This window comes from Hypanus sabinus, chromosome 6 (assembly GCF_030144855.1).
Source record: "Hypanus sabinus isolate sHypSab1 chromosome 6, sHypSab1.hap1, whole genome shotgun sequence".
Classification (NCBI taxonomy): domain Eukaryota; kingdom Metazoa; phylum Chordata; class Chondrichthyes; order Myliobatiformes; family Dasyatidae; genus Hypanus; species Hypanus sabinus.
Window position 1 is genome coordinate 56,971,422 of NC_082711.1, and position 24,996 is coordinate 56,996,417.

The following is a 24,996-nucleotide window of genomic DNA, read 5'->3' on the forward strand; positions in this document are numbered from 1 at the left end:
CAATATCAAAAATGCAAATATACATATAAAACAAGTTAGCAGTAATAAATCTAAAAGTGTATGAATAATAATAATCAATAATAAACAAGCTCTACTGATGTCTAGGGGTAAATGAATTGTCATAGAAAAGTATAAAGTTCAGTTCATAAATGCTGAAGTAGTTATGGTTATTGTGTTGAAATCGTTGGAAAGAGAGAGAGAGAGAGCGAGCGAGAGGTAACAGCTACAGCAGCCAAACCTTCCTTTGCTTTCTTAATCCGTCGTATCGTTGTGGTCATTCAGTTATGACCCCTCTGTTCTTCAGCTAGACCATTTTTCTGTGGTGGACTGGTCACTCTGGCATCAGTGGACACACACTCAAGTCCCCACCCGCCCTGGTGTAATACTGTGAGCTTTACTGACCGATCTCCTGGTTCGGTCCTCGAAGCCCCCACCTTTCTGTGGGTTCCCAACACTCAATCAGTGTCCACTGGTGTGTCTGAAGGGTGTCTCTCCAGACCTGTCTTTTTATCCCCACTCACGGGGTCTCAGCTATCCATCAACTCTGAATGACTGTGTCCATCAACTCAGGCCACTCCTGCTATCTCCTGAGGAATGTTAACGAGTAAAGTACAGTCCTTGTAGTAGAAAGTAAATAATCCTTGTAGAAGAGTTTTAATACAGTAAGTCAACAGTCTCTCTCCCCCTCTTATCTGTAGCAGATGTTCTTGCCTGGGCTTTATCTCATGAGCAGCATAGCAACAGCAATAGTTCGTAGTTCTCAGGAGGGGGGAAATGGTTAACTCTGCACCCCATTGTCCATCAGGTCTGTTCATCACTCATAACAATATTGTAAACAACTGGGGTCCCCCAATACCGTGTGCTTTAAGTTTGCACACTAATCTCCTGTGTGGGACCTTGTCAAAAGCCTTTTGAAAATCTAAATATACCACATCTACTGGCTCTCCCCATCCACTCTACTAGTTACATCTTCAAAAAATTCTATAAGAGTCGTCAGACATGATTTTCCTTTCACAAATCCATGCTGACTTTGTCCGATGATTTCACCACTTTCCAAATGTTATCACATCTTTGATAACTGACTCTAGCATTTTCCCCACCACCAATGTCAGACTAACTGGTTTATAATTCCCCAGTTTTTCTCTCCCTCCTTTTTTAAAAAGTGGGGTTACATTAGCCACCCTCCAATCCTTAGGAACTAATCCAGAATCTAAGGAGTTTTGAAAAATTATCACTAATGCATCCACTATTTCTTGGGCTACTTCCTTAAGCCCTCTGGGATGCTGACCATCTGGCCCTGGGGAATTATCTGCCTTTAATCCCTTCAATTTACCTAACACCACTTACCTACTAACATGTATTTCACTCAGTTCCTCCATCTCACTAGACCCTCGGTCCCCTACTATTTCTAGAAGATTATTTACGTCCTCCTTAGTGAAGAAGGAGCCAAAGTAGTTATTCAATTGGTCTGCCATGTCCTTGTTCCCTATGATCAATTCACCTGTTTCTGACTGTAAGGGACCTACATTTGCCTTGACCAATCTTTTTCTTTTCACATACCTATAAAAGCTTTTACAGTCAGTTTTTATGTTCCCTGCCAGCTTTCTCTCTCATAATCTTTTTTCCCTTTCCTAATTAAGCCCTTTGTCCTCCTCTGCTGGACTCTGAATTTCTCCCATTCCTCAGGTGTGCTGCTTTTTCTGGCTAATTTATATGTTTCTTCTTTGGACTTGATACTGTCCCTAATTTCCCTTGTCAGCCATGGGTGCATTACCTTCCCTGGTTTATTCTTTTGCCAAACTGGGATGAACAGTTGTTGTAGTTCATCCATGTGATTTTTAAATGCTTGCCATTGCATATCCACTGTCAACCCTTTAAGTATCATTTGCCAGTCTATCTTAGTTAACTCACGTCTCATACCTTCAAAGTTACCCTTCTTTAAGTTCAGAACCTTTGTTTCTGAATTAACTATGTCACTCTCCATTTTAATGAAGAATTCCACCATATTATGGTCACTTTTACCCAAGGAGCCTCGCACAACAAGATTGCTAACTAACCCTTCCTCATTGCTCAATACCCAATCTAGGATGGCCTGCTCTCTAGTTGGTTCCTCAACATGTTGGTTCAGAAAACCATCCCGCATACATTCCAAGAAATCCTCTTCCTCAGCACTCTTACCAATTTCGTTCACCCAATCTATATGTAGATTGAAGTCACCCATCATAAGTACTGTTCCTTTATTGCACGCATTTCTAATTTCCTGTTTATTGCCATCCCCAACCTCATTACTACTAGCCTGTACACAACTTCCACCAGCATTTTCTGCCCCTTAGTGTTATGCAGCTCTACCCATATCGATTCCACATCCTCCAGGCTAATGTCCTTCCTTTCTATTGTGTTAATCTCCTCTCTAACCAGCAATGCTACCCCACCTCCTTTTCTTTCCTGTCTATCCCTCCTAAATATTGAATATCCCTGGATGTTGAGGTCCCATCCTTTGTCACCCTGGAGCCATGTCTCTGTGATCCCAACTATATCATATTCATTAATAACTATCTGTACATTCAATTCATCCACCTTGTTATGAATGCTCCTCGCATTGACACACAATGCCTTCAGGCTTGTTTTTACAACACTCTTAGCCATACAATTATGTTGAAAGGTGCCCTTTTTTGCTTTTTGCTCTGGATTTGCCTGCCTGCCACTTTTACTTTTCACCTTACTACTTTTTGCTTCTACCCTCATTTTACAGCCCTCTGTCTCTCTGCACTTGTTCCCATCCCCCTGCCACATTAATTTAAGTCCTCCTGAACAGCAGTAGCAAATGCTCCCCCTAGGACATTGGTTCCAGTCCAGCCCAGGTGCAGACCATCCTGTTTATACTGGTCCCACCTCCCCCAGAACTGGTTCCAATGCCCCAGAAATTTGAATCCCTCCCCCTTGCACCATTTTTCAAGCCACGTATTCATCTGAAATATCCTCCTATTTCTACTCTGACTAGCCTGTGGCACTGGTAGTAATCCAGAGATTATTATGTTTGTGGTCCTACTTTTTAGTTTATCTCCTAACTCCTTAAATTCACCTTGTAGGACCCCATCCCATTTTTTACCTATATTGTTGGTACCTATGTGCACCACGACCACTGGCTGTTCAACCTCCCATTCCAGAAAGTCCTGCAGCCGCTCAGAGACATCCTTGACCCTTGCACCAGGGAGGCAACATACCATCCTGGAGTCTCGTTTGCTGCCGCAGAAACACCTATCTATTCCCCTTACAATCGAATCCCCTATCACTATAGCTCTCCCACTCCTTTTCCTTCCCTCCTATACGAACACTAACCACGACTGCAGCATGCACCAAGTAACTACTTGGAAAGCATCAAGTGGGCCAGAATGAAAGTCAAGCCCTCTAAAACATGAAGCATCTCCATAGTCAAGGGAATGCTGAAAGACTTAAATTTCTTCATCAGTGATGATCTAATTCCAACAGTGTCTGAACAACCCGTCAAAAGCCTGGGTAGATGGTACAATGCCAGCCTCACGAACAAAGAGCAGGTGCAGTAACTAAAGCAACACATCACCAACAGCCTGGATAGCATCAACGAGACCATGTGCCTGAAGCTCTGGTGCTTACAGCTTGGATTCCTACCCAGCTCACTGTCAATGAGATCCCACTAACAACAGTGAAGATGCTTGAGTGAACCATCACGTAAAGAAGTAGCTCAGAGTTGCAAGGTGTATCAGTAACATCAGTTCGTATGGTAAAGGATTCCATGAAATACCTTTCACTGGCCTTACAGAGGAATTCAAGTGTTCTAAGGTGCGTCTACAGATGACACTCAAAGACTCTCGTGACAAGATCATCAGTAACACAGCATAGACCTTATTAACTGGGCTGATGTGGCGCAGAAAGCAACAACAGCCCTTAGGCATAGAGCCATTGTGGGGCAAGTCCGACAGGGCAGGGGTGGCTTTGGTCTGGCAGCAGGAGGAACCACCTGGCAGGAGGCCACAATTCCAGAGTGAAAGAAAATGGTTGCTGATGAAGTGCAGCAACAAGAACGGTCAGAAAAAAGGCTGTCTCCCTAACTAAACAGGGACAATGGGAGCGGTAGGAAAGCATGGAGAGGCGGAAAATCAGCTGGAAGACATATGGGAGATGGAAGCAAACAGAGTTAGCTTTCTCATCAAAACTACATATGATGTGCTTCCCTCACAAAAACCTCCACCAGCGGTTCAGTGAGAACCTACATTGCGCCCTGTAATCTGATTCTGGCAACCCTCAAGCATATCCTGGGAAGCTGTAAAGCCAGCCTCACACAAGGTGGATACAATTGATTTCACAAGATCTTAAAAAGTCTGGCAGCAACAATCAAGACCAAGAAAATAGCAACCAACTCCTTGCCCCCTAGAACAACGAACACACTGACACCCGCAGCATTCATCCAAAAGGGTAGGAAAAGGCCAACTAATCTAAGCCAGACACAGTACAGATGAACATGGCCTGTGACTGAAAAATGCTGTTGGATGTCAATAACCAACTCACCTTTCCACCAGAAATTGCTACCACGAAATTTAGGCCAGACAGTTGTTCTCTGGTCCAATTCATTACAGTTCATCTACATCGTGGAACTCACAGTCATGTGTGATTTTACTGTTTACTCTTTTCCATAGATCCTCCTCCAGTATTTTGTGTGTGTTGTTTTTCTCTTGTTAGTTTTCACATAGTAAGTGTCAAATCTACCCAGTCCTGTGTCATTCTCATCATTATCAGATTTGTCATTTACAGGATGCACACTAGTGCTCCTTTTAAAACTTCAACTTGAAGTTTTATCTTTTTTCTCTTCCCTGTGCAGTCCATTTATTTTCATCTGCCTGACATTCTCCTTATATGCGTCCTATTATTTTATATTTTCTGCATGTTTTGCTTTTAAACATATTGGTCTGGTATATGTGAGCAATGGTAACACAATTTATTTTGTCAAACAGGTATCTGTTTAGATATTGCAATTTTGTTCACACTCACATTCTTGACTGCAACTTAATTGTGTCTCTGGCTGCTGTTTCCATTGATATAACGATTTCAACTGCTCTTTTAAATGTGAGTTCTGCTTCAGTTAGAATCTGTTTTTGCATACCTTCTTGTAAGATTCTAGAAGCCAAACAGTCTCTCAATGTATCACTATGCCTAACACTGAACTGTCAAAGCTCAGACAACTTCTTGAATTAATCTGCATAAGCTGAAATGGACTCACCTTCCTTTTGATTCTGCTTATGAAACCTAAAATGTTCTGTAATCAACAACGATTTCAGTTCCAAATGTTCTGTAATCAACAACGATTTCAGTTCCAAATGTTCTTGCATTATGACCACGATATCAGTAAAGCTCATTTTGGCTAGTTTGACTTGTGTAGTTAAACTTTTAAGCAAACAGTATGTTTTCCCACCTATTGCACTCTACAACACTGGCATTTGTTTTTCATTAGCTATTTCACTTGCATCAAAATAACTGCTCAATTCCTTCAGTATATATTATTCAGTTATCTGTTGTGCAATCAAATATGCTCCATCTTTCCGATGTAGTCAGCCATTTCTGCTTTACAAAATTTATTATTATTATCACCCAATTTTCATTGTTTATCAGCCATGAATTTCATCCATTTTGTGCTTTTTTTAAAATTTAAATTTCTCTCTTCCCTTCCAAAGAAACATATGCTTTTTTTAACTTGAATATTCAAAGAAAAACAAGTTGAACTTCAACAGGTAAGAGTCGTTTCAAGATCATTTTAAAAATGCCCCTGTGCCACTGTTAAGTTTTGAGACTCCAAAAAACTAATTAAAAGAAAAGCACAGGAGCCTGATGATACTTGTGTACTTAATTTCTCTTTATTGAAGTGCTCGCATATGACTTGGTGGCATTATGATGTTTGCCATTCATGTACAGTACTTTTTGCATATAACTCAAAATGATTCATGTAAGCAACCTAAGAATGCTTAATCAAACAATATATTTACAATATTACTCAAATGTTACTGAAAAATTAAATACACTACAACTAGTTGAAAGGCAATTCTAGATTGGGTATGGTGTAATGAATCAGATTTGATTAGGAAGAATGAACCCTGAGAGGCTATGATTATAATATGATAGCATTCACCCTGCAGTTTGAGAGGGAGGTGATCAAGTCTGATGTATCTGTATTACAGTGGGGTAAAGGGAATTACAGAGGCAAGAGAAAGAAGCTCTCTAAAGTTGATTGGAAGGGGACACTAGCAGGGATGAGAGCAGAACAACAATGGCTGGAGTTTCAGGGGACAATTCAGAAAGTGCAAGATAAAGACATCCCAAAGATGAAGAACTATTCAAAAAGGAGGATGAGCTAACTGTGTGTGACAAGAGAAATCAAGGACAGTATAAAAGCATAAAAGACTGCGTATAATCTCATTAAAGCTAGGGGAGACAGTGAAGCTTTTAAAAACAAACGGAATGCAACTGAAAAGAACAAAAGGACAGAGAATATCAAATATCAAAGATTGTACCAAAATTTATTTTTCAGATACAGACAGTGTAAAAGAGAGGCAGGTGTGTATATTGGACCACTGAGAAGTGATGTTGAAGTGATAGTAATGGCGACAAAGAAATGGCAGAAGAACTTCACAATTTTGTGTCAGTCTTCACTGTGGAAGACACTAGCAGTATGCCAGAAATTCAAGAGTGCCAGGGGCAGATGTGAAAGTAGTTGCTATTACTAAGGAGAAGATACCTGTGAAGCTGAAAGATCTGAAGATAGTTAAGTCACCTGGACCAAATGAACTACATCCCAGAGTTCTGAAAGAAGTAGTTGAAGAAATTGTGGAGACATTAGTATGGAAAACTGCAATTGATCTTCCACTCTTTACAAAGAGAGGGAAGCAAAAAAAACTAAATTGTAAGCCATTTAGCCTAACTTCAGTGGTTGAGAGAATGTTGGGGTCTATTATTAAGGATGACAGTTGGTACTTGGAGGCCCATGATAAAATAGGCCAAAGTCAGCATGGTTTCCTTAAGGGGAAGTCTTGTCTGATAAATCTGTTTGGAACTCTTTGAGGAAATAACAGGCAGGGTAGAATGGAGACTAAGTGGATGTTTGTTTTTTGGATTTTCATAAGGGCTTTGATGAGGTGCTGCACATGAGGCTGCTTAATAAGGTAAGATCCCATGGTATTATAGGAAAGATAATCGCATGGATAGAAGATCTGTTGATTGGCATGAGGTGTTGGAATAAAGGGGACCTATTCTGATTGGCTGCCAGTGACTAGTGGTGTTCTGCAGAGGTCAGTATTGGTACAACTTATTTTCACATTATATGTCAAATATTTGGAAGACAGAATTGTTGCCTTCGCAGCCACATTTATTGATATTACAAATGTAGGTGGAGAGGCTGGCAGTGTTGAGGAAAAAGAAAGTCTGAAGAATGACTTGGACAGATTGGTAGAATGTGCAAAGAAGTGGCAGATGGAATATAGTATGGGGAAGTGTATGGTCATGCTCTTTGGTAGAAAGGATAAAGGTGTATAAGAGGGGCTCCCAAACATTTTTATACAATGTACCCCTACCATTAAGAAAGGGTCTTTAGACCTTAACTCAGGAGCCCCTGCCGTAGACTATTTTCTAAATGAGTAAGTTCAAAAATCAGATGTGCAAAGGGAGTTGGGAGACCTTGTACAGGATTCCCTAAAGGTTAACTTGTGGGTTGATTTGGTGATAAGGAAAGCAAATGCAATGTTAACATTTACTTCAAAAGGACTGGAATATAAGAGTGAGGATGGGACACCAAGGCTTTTTAAGGCATTGGTCAGACCACACTTGGAGTATTCTGAGCAGTTTTTGGCCAGTGGTGTAGTGACATCAGCACTGGACTTCAAGGCATAAGATCCTGGGTTTGCATCCGACCAGGTCCCAACCTGGGCAGCAGCAGTATCTGTGTAGAAGAAAGACCCGGCAATCTGCTTCTGTAACTTGCCACAAAAATCCTGTGGACAACTACACTATCCGTTGAGTAGCCATGAGTCGACAGCTACTTGATATACTCAACAACAACAATCATAGAACGATGTGCACTGGCAAGGAGAGAGTGGATGCGAAGATGTTTACCGCAGTAGGTGAACAGGTCCAGGATAGACCACCTTATAAAAGAAGGAGGTCCATTTGGTACATAGATAAAAAGGAATTTCTTTAGCCTGTGGATGGTGAATCTGTGGAATTTAGTGCCACATTTGAATGCGGAGGCCAACTGAATGTGTATATTGAAGCAGGGCTTGATAGGTTCTTGGTTTTTCAGGGCATAAGATGTTTCAGGGAGAAGGTAAGAGAAAGGGGTTAAGAAGGTTAATAAATCAACCATGATTGAATTGCCAAGCAGACTCAATGAGCCAAGTAGCCTAATTCTGATCTGATATCTTCTGTGCTTTCTCCCCCCCCAAATATTATTTATTGGCTGGATTATTCCTTTGGTTTTCATAAACACTAAAGATTCTGCAGATGCTGGAAATCCATAGTAACATATACAAAATGCTGGAAGAAGGTCAGGCACCATTCAATTAAAGGAATAAACAGTTGATGTTTCAGGCTGAGATCTGATGAAGAATCATAATGAAGGGTCATTGACTGCTTATTCTTCTCCATGGAGGGGAGATGGCACTAGTGTATATCAGCGACTCTCTGTGGGTTGCAGGAAATTGTACCTATTTTCCACTTAAGTATACTCCTTTTGAACTACAATGGCTGCAACTTGCAGCATGTAAATTTTCTCTTAACCAATGGATTACAAAAGTACATCAGCGATCTTCAGATCTCACATTGGAGCAGTTAAGCACGGCACCTTTAAGGGTCAAGGTCAAAGTCGAAAACGCAGAAGGAAAGATGGGATTCAAACCAGGCTGAAGTGCAGAGGGATGAGGTAGCCTCTCTCTACCATCTTGTTAGCAAATGTACAGTCACTTGAAAATAAGATTGGTGATCTCAGAGCAAGGCTGCTGTATAAGAGGCAGATCTCAATTGTTTGTTGCATTGAGATTGGTTAACGGCAAAAATGCCAAACGCAGCTATCCGACCAGAAGGTTTTACAATTCTCAGGATGAATTTAACCTTGAATTCTGGCAAGGAAAAAGGTAGTGGTGTATGTTTTTTAGTCAATTCTCATTAGTGCACAGATATTGAGGTTATGTCAACCTCTTGTTCCTGACTTAGAATTAATGACTAAATATAAACCATTCTACTTGCTTCGAAGTTCTCATCTGTGATCCTGACCGCAGTTTACATACTACCAGTGGCCGATTACAAGCAAGCACTGAAGAAACTGCATGATGTTGTCTTTAAACAAGAAACAGCCCATCTCGACGCTCTTCAAATTATAGTCAGTGACTTTAACCAGGGCTTTATCACCTTCACATAAGCTGTTGCACCAGAGGTCCCAACACACTAGACTACTGCTACACTATGATAGGGAATGCCTATCATTCCTTCCGGAGAGCATGTGCTGACAAGTTGGATCATTTGGCTGTACTCCTGCTACCTGTATACAGACAGAACTGAAAGCGTAAGGCTCCAGAGATCAAGCAACTAAGAGGTGATGGTGGGAGGCTGAGGAACAGTTACAGGATTTCCTTGAGTCCATCGATTGAGCTGCGTTCAAGAACTCATCTGAGGACATGACGACTGCATCAGGGTCATAACAGGCTTTATTAAAATTGCTGTAGTTAAGTGTGTTCCCACGGAATGTTTCAGAGTTTTCCCCAATCAGAAGCCCTGGATGAACAATCAAATCTGGAACCCACTGAGAGACAGATCAGAAGCATTCAACTCTGAAGATCAGGAATGCTACAAGAGGTGCAGGTATGATCTCTCAGGTGAAGTAGAGATTCTGGACTTGACTGGAATCAATGAGCGATGCTTGATAGCTGTGACAGGGTTTGAATCCATAACCTTCTACAAAGTTCAATCTTGTGACATAGATGGCAGCAGTGCTTCACTTCCAGCTGAGCTCAATGCCTTCTAAAGCTCGCTTTGACCACCAGAACAAGGAAGAACCATCATGCACCCTCATGTCTCCCAATGATCCTTTGGTCTCAGTAACTGAAGGTGATGTGCAAGACAATGAATGCAAGGAAAGCATCCAGCCTAGGTGAGGAGATAGTCTCTGCCACCTGCCGAAGAATGACCTGTCATGCAAAGTATGGTGCTGTATCCCAAGTATCTTGACAGTAGCAATGGCCTTCTGACTAATTCATTCCTTCTGAAGGAATTCATTAATATTGTTTTTGCAGAATCTAGCCAAGCAGAACAAAATTTCTACTGATCTCTTGTCAAGCTTAAGGAAGGTCAATTTAATGCCACAATAACAAAGTAACTTGAATTACGGAACCACAAGGAAATCTGCAGATGCTGGAAAAGCAGAGGCTTCGCAGTAGTGAATTTAAAGAGCAAACGTAATTACGTAATCCCGTGTCTTGAAAAAATATTGTCAGAGTAATGTAGCTATGCTGTTTCTGACCTCAAATTTATCAGTTTGCTCAGATAACTTGAAAGTAGCTGAGTTCTTTGTTGACCCTACGAAGCTGATATTTCTATGAATATAATTTGTGTAACAATTAAAATCAACTATATATTGTGGGAATTGGACCCTTAGCAGTTGACAAATTCTGCTGATTAGCTAATAACATCTATAACTCCATGTCAACTATTTTAGTTTATTCTGGTTTCTTCAAATCCAGAAACATTGTATTTTTCTTTGGTGTCCAGTTAGCTTTCTCCCAAGATCCCAGAAAAATTGATGAACCTGTCGGCATTCCAGACAAAGTAACAGTCACAGATTGAGAGAGAGTGGTCATGATTCTTTGACAAAGGTCCTTCAGTGCCTCAAATAATATAACAGCAAGAAAATTTATGGTTGCTATCAATTTTGCAGCCATCGGTGAACAGGCAGAAACATTGAAACCATTTGTTATTAATTGGCACTTCTCAAGCTACATTTAACTTACAGTTGTACCATTGATTGTCAACCAAAGATCAACAGCAAATGAAAAGGTTAGCGCAGAATCACCTCAACAGGTAAGATTCTTGCCTGTCTTCCGTTAAGAGGATTATTAGCCCAGGCAGGAGGACTCCTAAATTTTGAGATAAGCTGGCATACAGTTGCACTTGTCATTTCTAAAGCAATGAAGCTATTTTGCTCTCTTTGTCCTGTGACAACCGTACCCTTGAAGGTATAAATCATCAATATCTTCCTTCTCCTGCACGGCCACAAAATGTAAGGCTAGTCTATACCTGTTCAGAGATTCCTCCTTCAGTAGCACAATAAGGGGGGGGGGTGCATAGCTTATGTGTTTGAAGAGGATTAGATCAATTAGAATGGTTGGTTTTATTAACCCAGCGTAAATAATGAGCCGAAGAGCCTGTCCTATGTTGTACTGTTCTATGTTCTAGTTGTTACAATACGCTCATACCAAAGATAATGTTGAGTCAGTTCACTTTCTTTCTGTATATCACTTATTCTTTTCTCTTCTACCTCTAATAGTATTATGCATCCAATGAGCAATGGCATATCTGTCTAAAGTTAATTCTACTTTGAAAAATAAACTTAATACACAGGTATAAATGGTGTCGTAAGCTAGCCGAGAATGCATGATATACATTGGTCAAAAATATATTTCCTGATAATCAGCTTGACTAACATATGTGTCCATTATTAGAAATAGCATTTAATTGTTGAGTTCAGCATTCAGGTCTTTTCCTATAAGCATCAATGAAAGTTAATTAGGCATTACCAGCATGTCTGCATTATTCCTAACTGGCACACAGCTAGTTTAAGTGACTGACAAAGAAAATAAAACCTCATGCCTAAATCGAACTCAATTAACCAGAACTGCAATAATTTGAATAATCATTGTAGCTATTTTGCATAATTCCTCTTATTTTTCTGATGTAATCTGATATTATGGAAAAAAAACATTTTTACATAGCGAACAAGCCTGTAGCATGCACGCATGTAAATAAACTCATTGCCTGAGATCGGTATGATACATGTTATGTATGAGATGTTAAACAATTCTATATGAATTATACCTCAAAAATATATTTTCCTTTTTAAGGAAAATGATTCCATTCCTGATGATGAGAATGTCTAATCATGTGGTTTTGAGATAGCTTTTAAACCTGAACACAGAAGGAGGCCCTTTGCCCATTGAGTCCATGACAGCTCCTGATAGAAGAATCTCATCAATCACATTCCCCATCCTTATTTTTCTTTAGCTCTGAAATCTCTCTCACATATTCGTCATATCCCTTTTATTCTTTTTACCCCTTATTAACTGGGAAATAATTTACAGCAGCCAATTAACCTTTGAAATGTGGGGAGAAACCAGAACACCCAGTGAAAACCCAGGTAATGAGAAGAATCTGCAAACTACACACACAAGGCACAGAGATCAGGACTAAACCTGCTGTGCCACCGTACTACCGAGCCTCAGATAATGACACACCCGTAATGAAATTGCTGATTTGTGTGTAATGTCTAACTAACTTGCATTGATAGCAAAAGGAAACGATCTGAATGCTGACCTCTACAATATGTGTAAAAATACCTTCTTCCATGGTGTTTCCACGGATACCACATCCCATCTGGTCCTCTCTGATGAACAACATATTCACAAGCTCAGGGTTTCCATGGTTGTCGTCCCTGAGATACGTAGCTTTCTACAAGGACACAGTAGTGATTTTTACATTGACTCTCAGCTTTCTTGCCACAAGATCTTCGCAAGCAGATGCAGACCTTCCTCCTCTGGGGCTGATTATAGTAATGGTTGGGTTACCCAGACAATACTTACATGCAAGTATGATTTCATCTGCTTCACTTTTAGTGAGGAGAGTTGGCTGCTCAGTCAGGTAGCCATTGCCCGTACTCTTGTGCCTATGAGGTCTCCCTTCAATGACTTAAACATTTTTGCTCCCTAAAAGATCAGGTGGTTGCAGGCCCCTAGAATGTTTTCCTGTTGATGAATCACCACACCAAGCAGAACCAGACACACCACCAGCAAGAGCCATGCAAGCTCCAGAAAAACATTGCGAAAATGGTCACTGAAAATCAGACTCCAGAGCATGCATCTGTCTTCATTTCCCAGTTCAGTACATACAGCAAAGGAGAATGAGCTTCACACAAAATGCTGGAGGAACTCAGCCGGACAGGCAGCATCTATGGAGAGGAATAAAGAGCTCACTTTTCTGGCTGAGACCAAGATTGACTTCAGTTCCTCTAGCAGTTTGCGTGTATTACTCTAGATTTCTAGCATCTTGTGTTTACCATTATGAACTTTATACTACACAACCTGGTAATCTGAAGACACCGCCAGCTCTGGAGGAATTGCTGCAAATGTGATTGCGCTTGAGGGACATGAGAGGGAGGCTAATGAATAATGGGAGGAACAGGAGAAAGAGGACAAGAAGGGAGGTCACAGCAGAGCATGACCTCATTTCCTCGTTGAGTGGAGGAGGCCAGTATTGACAGCATAGGCAATAAATGATACCCTGACAGAGATATGCTTTGCATATTGACCCTGCTAAATCATAATCCTCTGTGTGACCCTCTCCATACTCCAAGCCTTAAGCCCAACATAGTTCACTAGTAATCAGCAGAAAAAAGCCCCTTGACACACGATAATCAGTCACATCCTGCTTTGTCGGAAGCAGCAGTACTGATTGTAACACATCAGTACATACATCCTCAACACAATGAGAGAAGTGGCTTTGTAGGCAGGGCATCCCAACATCTGCATTACTCAAATGAGCAGGTATTCCCACAAGTACCTGCGAGTGCACCTCGATGACAGACTTGAGTGGAGCACCAACACAGAGGTTGTGTACAAGAAGGGCTAGAGCCGCTTCTACTTCCTGGGGAGACTGAGGTCCTTTGGAGAATGTATGTTGTTACCAGTACAATCTTTTATGGGATGGTGAGCTGGGGCAATGGCATCCACACAGGTGATGCCAACAGGCTCAATAAACTGATTAGAAAGGCTGGTTCTGTTATAGACTGAACACACTGGAGGCTGTGGTAGAACACAGAACCCTACGGAAAATCCTGGCAATACTGGACAATGTTTCTCACCCTCTGCATGCCACCTTGGCTTAACAACGGAACACTTTTGGTCATAGACTAAAACAACTGTGCTGCTCCAAAGAGCACTATATGAGGTTATTCTTACCCTTGGCCATTAGGCTCTTTAATGAGTCAAACTGTAGTTGGGAAAGTGACGACCCCTTCCTGTTAGACTGTTTGAGATAACTTACTTTTTGTTCTTTCTTACTTCTCTTCAAATTAGTGTATATATGTATATCTGTGCACTTAGATCTATCCATCTACCTACCTACCTACCTACCTACCTACCTATCTATCTATCTGTCTGTCTATCTCCTGCCAGGTTCTTCTTCTGGTAGCTCTTACAGACAGCTTGTCCCCACACTTGGCACTCAAGTCCACCCTTAGAGCATTTATCTGACTGAGGATGTCAGGTCTCTTTCATGAAGTCGAAGGTCTTTCCCCTGCAGTTTCTCTCTTTGCCATAGAGCTCATAATGTACGCTACTGGTCTCTAACTAAAGGTCTATACCTTTAAGAGCAGGTGACATTCTCAGAGAAGTGGACACCAACCTGATGATAGCTGCCTTCAAAGAAGAGTGAGTCCTGTTGTTTGTACATTTCTGGGCACTAGCCACTCTTAGCACTGCACCAAGTGTCTTTGTGTCCTATTTCATGGGACGACTCAGTGGGTGTAAGCACCACACATGGTGTAGTGCACCATACAAAGTTGAAATCTAGTTTCTATTTTACAGTATCTTTACTGTTCCTCATCAGCACTGCTGGAATACAGAAAATGCTGAAATGGTGGAGAGAGAGAAAGAATTAACATTTTGCATCAATGATCTTATAAAATGTATAAATAGTAGTTGTCGCAAAAGAAATCCATCCAGAGCCAAACCTGCAGATGTGAGTAGATCTGGAAGCCAATTCTCTTGTCCATATCTAGTGCAAACAAGCGAAGTTAAGTAGCCCAATTCCAGTTCAGAATAACCTGCAGTGAAAAAAATTCAGTTTGTTTGGATCAAACAGGTTAAGGGATGACAAATGATAACCTTGATTTAATTTCACTGAAAGTACAAAACATGGATTTGTAAATTAACTCACAATCAGAATTAGAATGGAGGCCTGTGTAATTGCATAAATACATCCTGATCCAAATAGTCATGACTGTCCAATGCATGAAATGGGAAATGATAGCCATTGTTTCACTGTAAGCTGTCCTCACACAGAACAGCTGTGACCAGGAGATGAATGTGCCAAGATAACTTATCTCTAACTCATAAAATCTTTTCAGAAGATTGAAATAAAGTCACTGTGTAGAGAAGACAAATCAATTGTGACATTTCTGAATGGAGTGCGATGCATTTAATTAGCACAAGACATACTGGCAAATACTGAATTACCTAATAAATCACTGATTCCCGAAGCCATGTAGTGCAAGGCTTCAGCTGTCTGTGAGATGTAGAGCAAGTGATAATAGGGAACCCTGGCCATTTATTTTGCTCTTTTCCATTTTCAGCTCAATTTCATTCAAAATGACACTGAATACTGTTAATTGCTCACAATTCTTTGACAGATTAGACAGCTTAGGCTCTGAAGTGAATATTTATTGATATATTGGAACAAACTGATCATACATTTGATATACTAAATGCCAGCAGCCAGCACCAAAAGAACTCGTATATAGAAAAATCCTTCCCACATCTTAGCTTCTGTTTTCATCTAAATCACTTGATGCAGAGTTTGATGTGTTGAGCTATTTTATGTTGCAGTTGGTTTAAAATTATACTCCATTTAGTTTGAATATGTTGTATAATGTTATCCAAGACTTCAAAAAGATGCAGAAACACACAAAGTACTGGAGAAACTCGACAGGTCAGGAGGCATCGGTGGAAATGAATAGGCAGTTGACCAAGTTTTGGACCAAGATCATTCATCAGAATTGGAAAGGAAGCGGGAAGATGCCAGAATAAGAACATGGGTGGGGAGGGGAAGGACGATAAACCCGAAGGCGATAGGTGAAGCCAGGTGTGTGGGGAGTGGTGATGAAGTAAGTAACTGGGAGGTGATTGACGGAAAAGGTAAAGTATTGGAGAAGAAGGAATATGATAGGAGAGAAGAGTGGACCATAGGAGAAACCACGATCTCCTTGTCTATTCGTCCCACCCCACTGATCTCCCTCCTGGCACTTATCCTTGCAAGTGACAGAACTTCTACACCTTTCAGTTTATTTCCTCCCTCATCTCCATCTAGGGCCCCAAACGGTCCTTCCAGGTGAGGAAACATACACTAATATGGGTCCTGATCAAATATAAAACAAATAAACAAGGCCTATTAATGTTGTTAAAATATAAATCAATTGTTTGAATGATCTGAATTAAATTAGTGTTATACTTTGTCATTAGTAACCAATATAAAGTCATTCACATGTGAAGTATGAATTGCGTAATGTCAGTCTCCATAGTGCATTACTTATTTTCTTATTTTGTCATGAAATGTCAGCCTGGAGCTTACCAATAGAATAGGAATTAAAATGGTTGGCCACTGGAAAATCCTACTTTTTGCACTTGGAGTGGAGGTGCACGACAAAGTGGTCCCACAATCTACACCTCAGCACCAATGTCTCCCCTCCTCCCTCCTCCCCCCTCCAGTTCAACACATGGATGAACAACATGTCCTCCTTGCCCTACACCTACCATCCACACCTCCACATACCAACTGCTGTCATCCAGACCTTCACCCGCCGCAGCATCCACCTTCCATCAACTCCCCAGTCATCATGGTCTTCATTACTGAGCAAGTGAGAAGGGCTCTGAGGAAACTCAGACACAGAAAAGCATCGGGACTGGATGGAGTGAACCCCAGGGCCCAGAAGGAGTGTGCTGAGCAGCTGTGTGGAGTTCTCCAGCACATTTTCCATCTGAGTTTCAGCATCATGTGTGGTCCCAGTATCCAGAAAGGTCAACCAAAAGTCTTGAATGATTACAATCCAAAGGCCCTGACCGCACACATCATGAAGAACCTAGGGAGGATAGTCCTGGCTTCACTTCGAAACCCGGTCAGCTCAGCCCTTGATCCCCTGCAGTTTGCCTACCAGGAGCACAGTGGAGTTGAGGATGTTGTCATCTACCTGTTGAACAGAACCTCCTTCCAGCTGGATAAGCAGAGAACACTGTGAGGATCATGTGTATCTGATTTCTCAAGTGCCTTCAATACCGTACAGCCCTCATTGCTAGGGGAAGATCTCTGTTCAATGCAGGTTGGCACTTCCATTGTATCGTGGATAATGGACTACATGACTGGTGGAGCACAGTTTGTGTAGCTTCAGAGTTGTGTGTCAGATATGGCTATAAGCAGCACTGGGGCCCAACAGAGGATTGTATTGGTTCTCTTCCTGTTTACCCTGTATACCTCAGACTTTAGATACAACACTGAGTCACGTCATCTGCAGAAATTCTCTGATGACTCAGCAATAGTTAGGTGTATGAGGGGAGGACAGGAGTATGAATACAGGGCCCTGGTGGAGGACTTTGTCAAATGATACAAGCTGAATCAACTGCAGTTCAACATCAGTAAGACAATGGAGATGGTGATGGACTTTAGGAAGACAAAGCCTGCTCTGCTCTCTGTTACTACTGATGGTGACAACGTGGTGGTGTGAGGACCTACAAGTATCTATGGTGGCATGTGAATGATAGACTTGAGTGGGGAACCAACACAGAGGCTGTGTACAAGAAGGGCCAGAGTCACCTCTACTTCCTGAGGTCCTTTAGAATATCCAGACCTCTCCTTCACGTGTCTGTTGTTACCAGTACGTTTTTCTATGCGGTGGTGTGCAGGGACAATGACATCAACATGGGTGATGCCTACAGACTCAATAGACTGATTAGAAAGGCTGGCTCTGTTATAGGAGTCAAACTGGACACACTGGAGGTTGTAGTAGAACAAATGACCCTCTGGAAGATCCTGGAAATTCTGAACAATGTCACTCACCCTCTAATTGCAAACTTGGCTAAACAGAGGAGCACTTTTTGTAACAGACTAAGACAACTATACTCCTCCAAAGAGTACAATATGAGGTCATTCTTACCCTTGGCCATTAGGTTCTATAATGAATAACCTATTGGTGGAAAAGTGATGACCCCCTCATGTTAGAATGTTTTAAGTAACTGATTTTTTATTCTTTCTTATTTCTCTTCTAATATTTGCATATCTGTGCTCTTGTAATGCTACTGTGACACTGTAATTTCCTTTGGGATCAATAAAGTATCTATCTATCTATTCCATTGTTTGTATATTGAATGATTCTTCCTGGGTTATAATGATCCATTAATGGTTAAAAATCCGCCATCTATTCAAGGAAAACGACATGAATGTTGTGGGAGAATGAAGGAAAGAGTGATGTCAGGTGGTAGAAAGATCATGGGAGAGGGATTGGTTCGAGTAGTAGACAAGGTGAGGAGGATCCTAGCCAAGGTAAACCCACACAAAGCAGTGGGGCTGGCCAACATACCTGGTCAGGTGCAGAGGGATTGTTCAGCTCAGCTAACAGAGGTCTTAACAGACATCTTCCATATCTCTTTGCAACTGTCCACTGTCCCTGCAGGCTTTACGGCAGCCATTATCATTCCAGTGTCCAAGAGAGCAATGGTAACTGGCCTAAGTGATTACTGCCTTGTGACTCTGATCTCATCAGTCATGAAATGCTTTGAGTGGCTGGTAATGGATTGCATAATATGCCACTTTGCAACTACATCAGCCCTTTCCCAGATCACCTACTATCCAAACTGGTCCACTGATGATGCCATGGACTCAGCCCTCTACCCTGCCCTGTCCCACCTAGAAAATGATTCCTGATACACCAGGATGTCATTCATTGACTTCAGCTTGATGTTTAACACAATCATCTCTCAGAGGCTGGTGGGTAAACTGTCCTCTCTGGGACTCAACACCCCTTTCTGTAACTAGATCGAGATGGCAGCAACATCTCCAGCTCCATCATGCTGTGCACTGGCTCCCCCAAAAGGCTGAGTGCTCAGCTCATTGCTATTCATGCTTCTGACTCATGACCACACTGCCAGATCCAGTTCAAACTGCATCATCAAGTTTGCTGATGTCACTACTGTGGCTGGCCTCATCAGCAACAATGATACAGCATGCAGAAAGGAGCTAGAGGGGGTTGTCAGATGGTGTAAGAATGACAGCCTGGTTGTCATCTCAATGTGGACAAGACAAAATAGATGATTTTAGACTTCAGTAAGGTGTAGGTCAATCACTCTCCATTGTACATCAATGGCTCAACCGTGGAGAGAGTGAAGAGAGTGTAAAATGTATTGGTGAGCACATAACAGACAATCTCCTCATTAGTCAAGAATGCACAGCAGTGGTTTACACCTTCTGAGGAGACTAAGGCATGAAAGGGTCTCCACCACATTCTCCCTTTTCCTGTATGTGATATTTACTAGGAACATTGTACACGAAGGGCTCGAAGCATTGTTAAGGACCCCTTCTACCTATCCCACCATCTTTTTGACCTACTATTGTCAGGAAGGAGGTAGAGGAGTATTAGGATTAGATTAGGTTACAGCTTCTTCTCCCAGGCTGTGAGACTAGTGAATACTCTGCCACTGTTGAGATCTCATCATTAGGACAGTGAACTGTTTACTGTCTACCTATGCTGCACATTGCATATGTCTTTCACACACTGGTTGTCCACTCTGTTGGGCATGGTCTTTCATTGATTCTATTATAGCTACTGGATTTACTGCCCACAAGAAAACGAATCGCAGGGTTGGATATGGTACTATGGTACATATGTACTTCGATAATAAATATATTTTGAACTTTTGAACATGCACTAGAAATATATTTATTAACTCATTGTCATAATATTTTGCTGCATGTGCTGGGTGTGGGTGCACCATGGTTTAGAGGAACATTATTTCATTTGATTGTAGATACAGCATGTATAGTTAGATGACAATAAACTTGAACTTGAACTTGACCTGTAGAATTGCTGTTATATAATGTGTTAGAGGACCACAACAGTATAATTCCTTTGCATGACGGCATTTTGTTTGGCTTAAGCAAACGTGAGCTCTACTGGCAGCAGTACACATAATGTGGTGGTTTCCATCTGAGCTACAACTTGGGAAGCTGACTCCCCTCGTAAAACCTGAAGTAACAAGTCTGGGTGTTATCCTTGTTTCCGGCTGATTTTTTAGATGCCACATAATGAAAGTGACCAAAGCGACATTTCTACACTTCAGAAATATTGCAAAGGTACGTCTGTTTCTGGTACGTAATGATGCTGAGAAACTAAAAGCTAATTCACGCCTTTATATTGAATAGACTAGACTGCTACAATGACATTCACTGGCCTTTCAAGGCAATCTATTAACAAGCTTCAATTCATTCAGAATGCCACTGCAAGACTTTTAACTAAAACCAGGATGAGGGAGCAAATAACCCTCTCCTAACTACTCTGCCTTGGCTTCCTGCATCTTTTAGAATTGATTTTAAAGTTCTCTTACTTGTTTTTAAAGGCCTTAATGGTCTATGACCAGAGTACATCACAGAATCACTTTAGTGTTATAATCCTGCTTGAGCTCTCAGATCTTCTTCCACTTGTCTCTTAAATTTAAACAATCTGCCTCAAAAAATAATTGTCAGTTCAGCTTTTTTGAACTTCATACTTACACCGTGGAATGCAATACCTCAGACAATAAGGGATGCAGACTCAGTTGACACTTCTAAAAGCCAGCTCAAAACTTAGTTATTTAACAATGCTTTTAACTAATATCTTTTTCTCTCTTATTTTCATGTTTGCACGTTATCCCATTTTGAACTCTATTGTCTGCATGAAAAATGCTTTGTAAATAAGTTACTATTATGATAATTTAAAAAAATGTAAAATGTTTTTTCTCAGCTCAAGTGGTAAAATAGAGGTGCAGGCATAGTAAAGCATGTTCTTTTCTCCATTGCTATTCTTTCAGTCTATTCTAGTGCTGTTTAGTTTTGTGGCTTTCTGAAGATTTACATAGATATTGCTGTGTGGCCCTAATTGGTTAATGCTATTGTGTAGTACCTTTGGGATCACACCAGTTGTAAATATTGTCATTGGGACAATATACTGTATTTGCTGTTCATGTTCCAAAGTCTTTCGATTTTCTCTTTTAATTCAGCATATTTTTGTTTTTCACTAATTGATTTCTGGAAGTTATGTGTGTTTGGGATGGCTATATCTATTAAGTAAGTTGTTCTTGCTTCTTTATTCTTTATTATTAATACCTAAATGGTTATTATGGATTGCCCTGTCTATAATATCAGATCAGTCATAATATAATTTTTGGACTCTGACTCTAAAACTGAATTAAGCTTGTACTTATAGAAAGGTATAGTGTCTTTTAGGAGTTTGTATTTTAAAACATGATTTTGGTGAATGACATTTGCCACCTGATTGCGCCTGCATAAGTAATCAGATTGAGTTAAGCTGCTGCAGGATCTTGTAATGTGTTGGATTGTTTCTGGTTTCTCTTGCATTTTCTGCATTTATCATCTTGAATTTGTTGGCATTTTATTATCTGCTTTGATAATTTTTTTATGTTAAGCACTTGGCCCTGCATTGTCACAAGGAACCCCTCTGTTTCTGCAAGAGGTCTTCTAATCAGAGCCAGGCTTTCAATGTTTCTTTGTCAACATCTAGTCAGGTCAGATTGTGGAGATGTCTTCCATGGAGGGTTATGCTCTTCTGTTGGTTATCTTCTTCTTCTAAAGTAATAATCTCTTCACTTTTCTGGGTTGTGCTTTCATTTAAGTTTGGAAGTGTGTACTTTATCAGAATTGCATATGCATGCATTGAATGCTGAATCCTGTTTTCGTTGATGAAAATACATCCTTAGAAGTTTTATCTGACAGTTGTGTAACTTCTTTGAATGTTATTTTTCTTCCCCCTTCTATCCCGGATAATGTTAATCTAAGTGCTTCTGAAATTTGTTATTTAGATTCTTGATTGGTCAGGGCATGTAGGCACACAGGCAGAAGTCAGGAGATTGGGGCTGAGAGGAAAATTGGATCAGCCATGATGAAATAGTGGAGCAGACTCAATGGGCCAAATTGCCTAATTTTATGGGGTTATTTCAGTTCTTATTTTTCTTTGTAAAATTTCCAGATCAGTTTCAGACCAAGAGGTTATGTCAAAAGAATACATTAATATGGGTATAGTGAAAGCGTTTTTTGTCTTTGTTATATTTTTACTATTGAGCTGTTTGAGAGATTTTCTTAAGCCTTGAAATAAATTCTGTCAAAAGTTTTCCCTTTATCAGAGAATGATCCATTTTCTTTACTTGGTAATATCCCAAATACTTATATGTATTATATTCATCCATCGATTGTTTTGTATCCTGCCAATTGGCCCGCCAACCCACATATCTTTGTGATGCGACAGGGAAATAGAGCACCCAGGGAAAAATTCACACTGTCACATGGACAGTTGAATGAAGGTCAGAATTAAACCCTGTTGCTGAAGCTGTGAGTCAGTAGATCCACTAGATTTTCCACTCTGGTGTTCCATTTTGAGTACTTATGGCACTTTGGGCATGGGAGTGGGCATCTCACATTATGTAAGCAGAGCTTGGAATTTCGATGGAAAGGGTGCCCTCCTGTCGGCTATTCAGGAGGGTCTCAAGGGCCAAAAGGGTGGTTAGAGCAGTAAATGTACACTCTTAGAAGTTGGCCTCAATTTATCAAAAGGATTAAAACCTCACATGGGAGCCAAAGTCAGTGAAAAGAAGTGGTAAATGAAATACAATGTTGGAAAGTGTATGGTCATGCAATTTGGTAGAAGAAATAAATGGGCAGACTATTATTTAAATGGGGAGAGAATTCAAAGTTCTGAGATGCAACAGGATGGGAGTCCTTGTGCAGGATACCCATAAGGTTAACCTCCACGTTGAGTCGGTGGTGAAGAATGCAATGTTGGCATTCATTTCTAGAGGAATAGAGTATAGGAGCAGGGATGTGAGGTTGAGGCTCTATAAGGCACTGGTAAGACCTCATTTGAAGTATTGTGTGCAGTTTTGGGTTCCTTATTTTGGAAAGGATGTGCTGACATTGGAGAGGGTTCAGAGAAGATTCACTAGAATGATTCTGGGAATGAGAGGGTTAACATATGAGGAACGTTTGACCGCTCTTGGACTGTACTCCTTGGAGTTTAGAAGAATGAGGGGGGACCTCATAGAAACATTTCAAATGTTGAAAGGCATGGACAGAGTGGATATGGCAAAGTTGTTATCCATGGTGGGGGAGTCTAGTACAAGAGGGCATGACTTAAGGATTGAAGGACACCAATTCAGAACAGAGATGCGAAGAAATTCTTTTAGCCAGAAGGTGGTGAATCTGTTGAATTTGTTGCCATGGGTGGCAGTGGAGGCCAAGTTATTGAGTGTATTTAAGGCAGAGATTGATAGGTATCTGAATAGCCATGGCATCAAAGGTTATGGTGAGAAAGCAGGAGAGTGGAACTAAATGGGAGAATGGATCAGCTCTTGATAAAATGGTGGAGTAGATGATGGGCCGAATGGCAGACTTCTGCTCCTTTGTCTTATGGTCTAAAATAGTGATAAATCCCATTTGGCAACACAGGGCAATGTTGTATGCACTCTCCACAATCATTCTCACTCTTATAATCACTTACAGCCATTTAATCATGGCAACCACACCAGTACACATTTTACAACACATCCTCAAAGCACTCCATCTTTTCTCTTGCAGAGAAGACAGCGTCCATCTGAATACAGCAGCACTTCACTGGAGGATATCCCTTCACTGCTCAATATCTCAGTGCTGTTGTGAGTAGGAAAGGATGCTGTCAACCATTAATAATTATAATATTATCATAATGCTAATAATTAACAAATATCATTGCCAGTAGTTTCCCAGTTATGGGTACATTTTATAATGGTCTTTAGCATGTCCATTGTAACCTCAGGTGTCTGCATCTCTTCAATTGTGTGAGTGTGTTCTTTTCCCTCCCTAAACCAGCTTGCTTCTTGATTGTTCTTGATTGTAAATTTTCATTACCTTTGTGTTGGTAATTCGGTACTGGGGTCGGTGACACTTTGGTGCATTGAATTTAGTTTCAATGTCTTGTATAAATCTTTTTCATTGTTTCTGAACTGATCATTATGTTTTCATCATCTGGAGCATTTCATGTATCTATTTAGTCTACTTAGTGTTAGCTGGTCCCTGGGACTCCAGACTCATTTTGTCCGAATGGAAAAACGTTGGGTTGGTACTTCAACTGATTTGCTTGGGATGCATGCACAGTGATCACAAAATGCTGGCACTTTGACAAGCTGGAATCCTACTTCCAAGCTGTGTCTTTTAACGTTAATTTTCCCATTCTTATGAATTTCAAGTCTATTGTGTTTGTGGTATGAAGCTCTTACGTCTGCGTGGTTAAGAGGATTCGCAGCCCGTTCAACAAAGGGCAGAGCATTCTGCTGGTGTCCTAGGCAGGTTTTTCTTTCCTTTAATGAGCACCATCGATTTAGTGTGTCATCTATTCTATTGCAGGCACTTGCTTGTGCTTGCCATGCACAAAATAGATGTAATTTTTATCAACAAAAGGAGCAAGAAAATTTTCCCAGTGTCCTTAGCTAAATACTTATTTTTTAAGTAACATCACTAAACATCAAGGATGTCCTCACCTGCATCACTCAAACATTCACTCCTCTTTGCAGGACCCTGTTGGGTGAAAATTGGCTGCAGTTTCTGCCTATAGTATCATAGCAATTCATGGGAGGTGACAGGCTCCAGAAAACCTTGTAGATGCAAAAAGCACCATATAAGATTTAAGATTCAAGATTATTTTATTAGCTGTAC